The sequence below is a fragment of the Aythya ferina genome (assembly GCF_964211825.1).
Source record: "Aythya ferina genome assembly, chromosome: 9".
Taxonomy (NCBI): Eukaryota; Metazoa; Chordata; class Aves; order Anseriformes; family Anatidae; genus Aythya; species Aythya ferina.
In genome coordinates this window covers 7,543,101-7,549,918 of record NC_140305.1, presented here as the reverse complement: position 1 = coordinate 7,549,918, position 6,818 = coordinate 7,543,101, and positions in this window count along the sequence as shown.

The window sequence follows — 6,818 nt, the reverse complement described above, 5'->3', positions numbered from 1 at the left end:
GGGCTGTAAGTTTTACGTAGTTCAGAATTAGATTGAAATTGGATGGAAAGCTGCCCAGTAGTAAAGAAAACCTTTTTGGATTTTAGGTAATTTGCAAGATAAATTTGTTTGGATAAGTGTAAAGGGCTTGAAAATCTTCCTTCACCACTTTAAGAATTTGAAAACATAACCTAGAAATTTTGTGAAGATGCCTGTAGTTCACCCTCTGAGATGTTCCCTCACCTACCTGCTGACTGCTTATTCTGGCACAGAATCTGTCATCTTCTAAACAAATTGTTATACCTAAAAAGTATTTGGAGTTCTGTTTCTACCCCTAACCAGGACACATAAGAAACTGGAATTTGTATTTTAAGCCAGCTACAAAACCTCCTTTTATATTAAACAGTTTCTGCTCAATTCATACCTACCTGAAGCACAGCAGTCTCATCAATCTTGGGTCTACAGCCTCTGTTATCATATTATTTTCTCCCCTCCCACAGGGAAGGCACAAAGCTGCATTTTGCAGCTTCTGCCCAGAGAAACTGCCGAAGTCCTTGAGGTCTCCGCAATCTGATTGCTATACACGTTAGCATTGTCTGATCCATGAGCAACTTTTGACTCTTTTTCTACCCAAGAGCAGATCTCATTTTCCTGTCTCTTCTAAAGTCATGCAAAACAAGAATTGCAATGGCATATGTGTATATATATATATTTTTATATATATATACACACATATATATATGTATATATATTTTTTATCTTAGCTCTCTTTACTCCTTAAAACGCATAAATGCTACTGAATAATGAAAATGCGTATTGTCCTCTGGAACATATGACAGTCCAGGGGAGTTCTTCTTCCATTTGTAGCAATTTGAAACTAATATATGTTAATCAGCCTTCTGTGTCTCCCACTGTCATTGACACCTTGCCCTCCCAGTCCTCCTGATGTGAAGCGACATGGCACAAGAAATTTAGGCATATTCACATATTTTCACATTACCACAGTACAAAAGTCCAGAGTTAAAGTAGAAAACATTCATTTAAAACAAACTTAATTTAGAGAGACATCAGCCTGACGTATAGATAATGTCAGACTACAGTACAGGAAAAGCTAAGCTATGGCAGACTGGGCAAATAGTGGATGGTCAGAAAATGGTAACTAAGAGATAGCAGGCACCAGTTCATACATCCCCCAACATACTGCAGATGTTGAACAAACTCCACCAGCAGTAATCAGTTTAAATACTATCCTGTTCTACACCAGCAGAGGTACCGCACCAGGTAAGTATAATGATGGCAGTTTGACACTGATTATTTCAAGGAAAAAACAAGACAAGACTTTTGCTACATGAGGCAATGTAAAGATGTGCACTGAACCAAGCTAAAGAAGAAACATGGGAAGAGTATTATTCACCTAGACACAGCTAACAAACTACACAACTTTTGGATCACTTCCTTCTGCCAGCTCAGAACATGGACAGAGTGAAGATACGTGTCTATCCCCGGCGCTGCTTGTCAAATTCCTTCAAATTCCACTCAATCCTTCCATACCCTATGCATACAAGATACTCCCATTTTCTCCCAGCAAGGAAGAAATAACCATTGTGCAGTCAGCCTCTTTCTTTCCAACCATGCTTAAAGCAGGGAGCAGTCCCAGCTAAACTTACATGCCTGTGCATGAAGCAACCTCTTATCAAAGGTGGAATACTAGTATGGGAATAACAGGATGTTTTACTCTTCCTTCTTGTTACGATAATATAGCCATAATCACTATGTATTACCCTTTCTGATACAAATCATTATTTACACATCTTGCCCAAGGGGAAGGGGGAGGAGGAGTTTTGGATAGAAAATGTGAGATGTATCTACCTGCACTTATTGCCATTACAAAGTTCACAGGCTGAGGAAGAGGCCAGAGCACCTCAGAGGGTTCTAAGGGATAGTTGCACAAGTGTTAATGAAATCCCATTAATCACAGCCCTAGCCATCACAAACTTGTCAGCACAGGAGGCTGCAGACTACCCACAGCAAGTAGAGAGGTTAGAAAAACATGTAAAAGAAGGTATGTGTATGACCTTTCCTGAGTCTGTAGTGTTGGTCAAAACATTTTCATGCTGTGCCTAAACCAGAGATGGGAGAAAGAAATGCCATAGGGAGAACATCTGCAGAATTTAAAATGACACAATTCAGGGAATTTCCACAGTTCCACTCTCCACCTATCTGAGTCTCGAATGGGAAGTATTTCTCCATTCACTTTGCCAGACAGGTAATTATTTGTGCTCCTTAGTACTTGTATTGATTGCACCTGCAAAGGAGCATTGTTTTCTAAGTATTTTGCGTGCAAAACATGGCAGGGGAGAAGAAAGAACTACGTCTTACCATGAGCATTAAAGCCCAGGAAAAAGCCTTATAAGCAGGAACTACAGCTTTGTGAAGAGAAACGGCTCTACCTGCTTGACATTCAGTCTCCTCTCACCCTGCTTGTTGCAGCTGCGCTAGACATGCAGTAACCCTATACCTCTCACGCACAGCCCACGAGATCTGGCACCCGATAAGGTTTCATTGTTCACCGTGGCCCAAGTTCATTCAGGTACACTGGTGTGAATTTGCACTTGCCCACAGTGAAGTCAGCAGAGATATACCAGCACAGTTAAACCTACGGTACATTGCTGGCCTCTTGTTACTATTCTAGACACCTCATTATCACAGAGGAATTTAGTATCTCTGGAGCAGGTCTGGAGAAGGGAAGCCTTTACTGTTCTCCTGTGCCAGATAAAGTGTCTTGGAACCCACTCACATATGCGGACTCCATCAGATAGAAGCTGAACACCCGTTCCAGGTATTCCCTGACAGACAAGAAGACATAGATGATTGATTTAAAGTGTCATTTAATAGGAGGTCTCCTTCCTAGATTTCCCATAACGTTGTTTGAGGGCCAGTTTAGAAGCTATGTACAGTTGGGAGGTTACACAAAGGCTTTTTTTGGAAGCCTTAAACAGGTTTGATTTGTCTGCTTCATGAGGTAAAAAACAGTCTTTTTATCACAAACACGTGAATGACTTGCTGGGTTTGTATCTTAATATTTGACAGACTAGGTTTTTTTCTTTTTCTGTCAGAAGGGCCTGTACTTTTCCTCTGTCCCCAGATAGCTATATTCTGAAAAGCTATAAGAAGAACTATGAACATTTCCTCCTGTACTTATTTATAAGGGAAAAGGGATATAATGAAATGTAAGATAATAAGGGAAAAATGTAAGTTTCTGTAAACTATGCTTCTAAATCATTTTGGTAGTTTTGTTAACAAGAAACTGTGTTCGGCGACATCTTTTATTTCTTTAAGTTACACGATACAGCTTCTTTTGACTAAAAGGACCAAATTCAGTGGTTTTTTTTTGTTTTTGTTTTTGTTTTTGTTTTTTTTTTTTTTGTTTTGTTTTTATTTACATGTTTTCAAGTGATCATCCAAAGACATTTTTTAAAAGGAAACAAAAAGACTGTAGTCAACATGCACAGATGAATTCAGTACTTCATATGGGATACAAAGAGAAAGACAGTAATTTGTAAACTGTGAGATAAAAAAAGACATCAAGGGAAGAGGGATTGCTTTATATAACAAGCTTTGATTGTAAATAAAATGTCTAGGCAGGATGTTTAACTGTAATAAATTGAGTGTTTGGGTCTTTGCTGACATATCTTTTTAGCTTTATTGACATTAGCTGTATTTGTATGGGACTTTATTGCATGGCAAAGATTTCCTTGTTCAGGATTTTAAAAAATGACTTACAGTACAAGCATCCTGAAAGCACAAATGATGCTGATGATCAGAGTCTGAGAAGGTAAGGAAAAAAGAAAATCACAGGCAAGACAGGAGACGGAATGTGGATGTACTTAACTGCATTTTTAGCAGGATCAGCTTTTTGCTACATTTATTTTACTAGTAACTTGTAATGCAGTAAGAAAGGAGGGAAAAATGTTCTCCATATCATATTATTGCAATCTGAGTCACCAGTGAAACCAAAGGATTAGACTTCAGCTTTAGTTAGGGGTGATGTTCCTTCCATCCAGCCCTAGCATTTACTACTAAATGAACAACAGTTCTGCCCTCAAATTCTGAGATGGAAGCAGTTCATCAGTCAGGGTCTGGAATGAACCTAAATGTTACATAAAGGATCAAATATCTTTCCCAGTCTGCTTGATTCAGTTCTAGAAACAAATTTATTATTTTCCTATTCTTTTTCTTGCCAGCTACCCTTAGTTGAGATTTTACCCCTTCTCTGTGTTGAATGTTATTTTTTGATTGGTTTGTTTTGCTTTGCTTTTAATGTTCATGTTGCAAGGTTCAAGAACTTAACCTAACACCCTGAGACCTCAGGGAATTGTGGTCCTTCCAGTCCATCAGCTAACCTTACTGAGATCCGAGAGAGATGCCTGACCAAAGGTGAATGCAGGGGAAAGCAAGGAGGCTGCACAGCATTGCCCTTTTCTCTCATGCAACAGAGCACACTCACTACGCTGGACAAGGGACTTGTCCCAGAGCACCCCTGCCCTCCTCTGTTGATCCATGCTTTCCCACAACATGCATAATGGTGAAACAAGCTCTTTTTGTTCTGAATTATAACGCAGGGCCTTTGCCTGAAAATACAGATTTGAGACTGTGAGGATGTGTCCATCTAGTCACAGGGAAGAGGCTTATGTTTGGAAGACGGCTGGAGAGGCCTTTCTCTGACCAACCTAACACAAGGCAATTGAAAAACCGCAGTTTTGCTCTCACTCAGCCAAAAGCAGAACTCCTCTCTGCCTAGAATTTGGGGTCTCAGCTCAGACATCATTATTTTCATGGCAAGACTAAGAAAAGGAAAAACTGTATTAGACCCCACAAGGCACATAGGAGACCAACACGCAATACACAGGTCTGAAAAAAGATTAGCACTACCTCAGTGGGTCCTTCGTCTCTATAGCATGGCCTTCTAAATGAAATATTAAGGGTATGAATAGGTTTGAAAGACTGATGGGGGGAAAGAGGAGCAGACTTGTATGCCTTCTACCTTTTTTTTCTTTTCCAAAACCCACACTCACTTCTTCCTTTCAAAAAAGGATAGCTAGAAATTTATCCCTGAATGTAGCGAGCACGTGAAATGCATACGCCTTTAATGTGCAAATTCTATACCACACAAGGGAATAACTAATGAGCCACTATTTTAATGAATCAAGTTAAAATGGCAAGGTGACATACCTCATTTAAAGGAATGAATTCTTAATGTCATTGTAAAATGAGCCCCTCCTTCTCCTGGGAAGGGAAGACAATATTGGTTTGAGATTAAATTCTACATTTTTTGTGTCAGCTGCAGATTTGCAGATTTTGCACAGTACTCAGATCTTAGAGGATCACACCCTTCCAAAAACTGATAGCAGTTTTTGATCAGGGAAGATAATGAATACAAAGAAAACAAGCCCAAGCAGCACACAGTGAAGCAGCAAGGCAACCTCATGCCCAAGAGCCCACTCAAAGCCCGGAGAATGAGCCCCCCTGGGCACCCACCACCCTGACGGGGCTGCAGTGGCCACACATGGCCCAAGATAAACCTTACTAACTGTTTAAAAAAAAAAAAAAAAAAAAAAAAAAAAAAAAAAAAAAAGCTGTAAAAGCACAATAGAAAATCATACTTACCACTTCTCATACATGGGGTTTTGCTGGCAGATGGGGGCTGCAGGGGAGGAGAGGATGGGCTGCCTGTGAGGGACAGGCTGGATCTGGACTGATCGAGATGGTTGCAGCAGCGCAGGGCTCAGTGGGTCAGCAGGGCTGGCGGTGGCTCAAGGATGACAGGCTGAAGAACAGGCATATGAAGCTTAAAGAATGGAGAGGCACCCCACTGGATCTGCAAGAACTGTGTAATACTTTAATCGATATGCTTTATATGTGAGCTTGGTTTGCATGGTATAGTTGGTTAATTCAACAGATTGTATTTTTTCCTTTTAAAATTCATAGAAACTTATTTCTGTCCTACTCTACAGCATTATTCAAGGCAATGATCTGCACAGTTAATTAGCTGGGAAATCTGAAGACTATCTACAAGTACTGCTCCTGCATACTGTATGCAGGGACTGTACGTTCCTGCATACTGCTGCTTAGGCTCCCATAAATTCCTGATTCATACCAACAAGCTTGATCCAAATTCCAGTAAAGTCAATAGGAATCTTTCTATTAACTTGCATGTACTTTTTGAATCATTTCAAAATTCCACTGACTATACAACTTTTCTCAAAGCAGTATTAAGTGTATTTCTAACATTATACTTTCAATTTTCCAACCCTAAAAACAACATAAGATGACCAAAAAGAACTGTATCATTCACTTCACTGAACTGACATCAACTATTCAGTTGTTTGTGGACAATATTCCAAGAAGCAGTAACCATTTCAGTAAAGTTATATTTCTCCTCAAGTCCTGGCTCATTAGTGAGATTCTGCAAGCAGAAAATTAATGGACAGAACACCCAGTTCTCAGCAGGCACGTCTAACCGTCATGGAGCAAAGAAGGAAGATCTTTCAGAATTATGTAAACAATTCTCATAAACGTTGGAAGGAGCTACAGGCAAGTATTTAACTAACCTTTCCTGCTGGGAAGTGAAGGAGGATTGAATCATCTGTCCATGGAAACGAACCAGAGAAGAGCAAGGCTTTGATTTACTGAGTGGGAAGGACTCTACAGCAGATTGCCGATAACCTTGCTTTGCAAAAGCTCACAAGCTAGAAAGATGGAACGTGACAGCAGGAGGGATAAACAGCCATCCTGAAAACAGGAAAATAATTTATTCAGAATCAGTGTCCATTACTTTT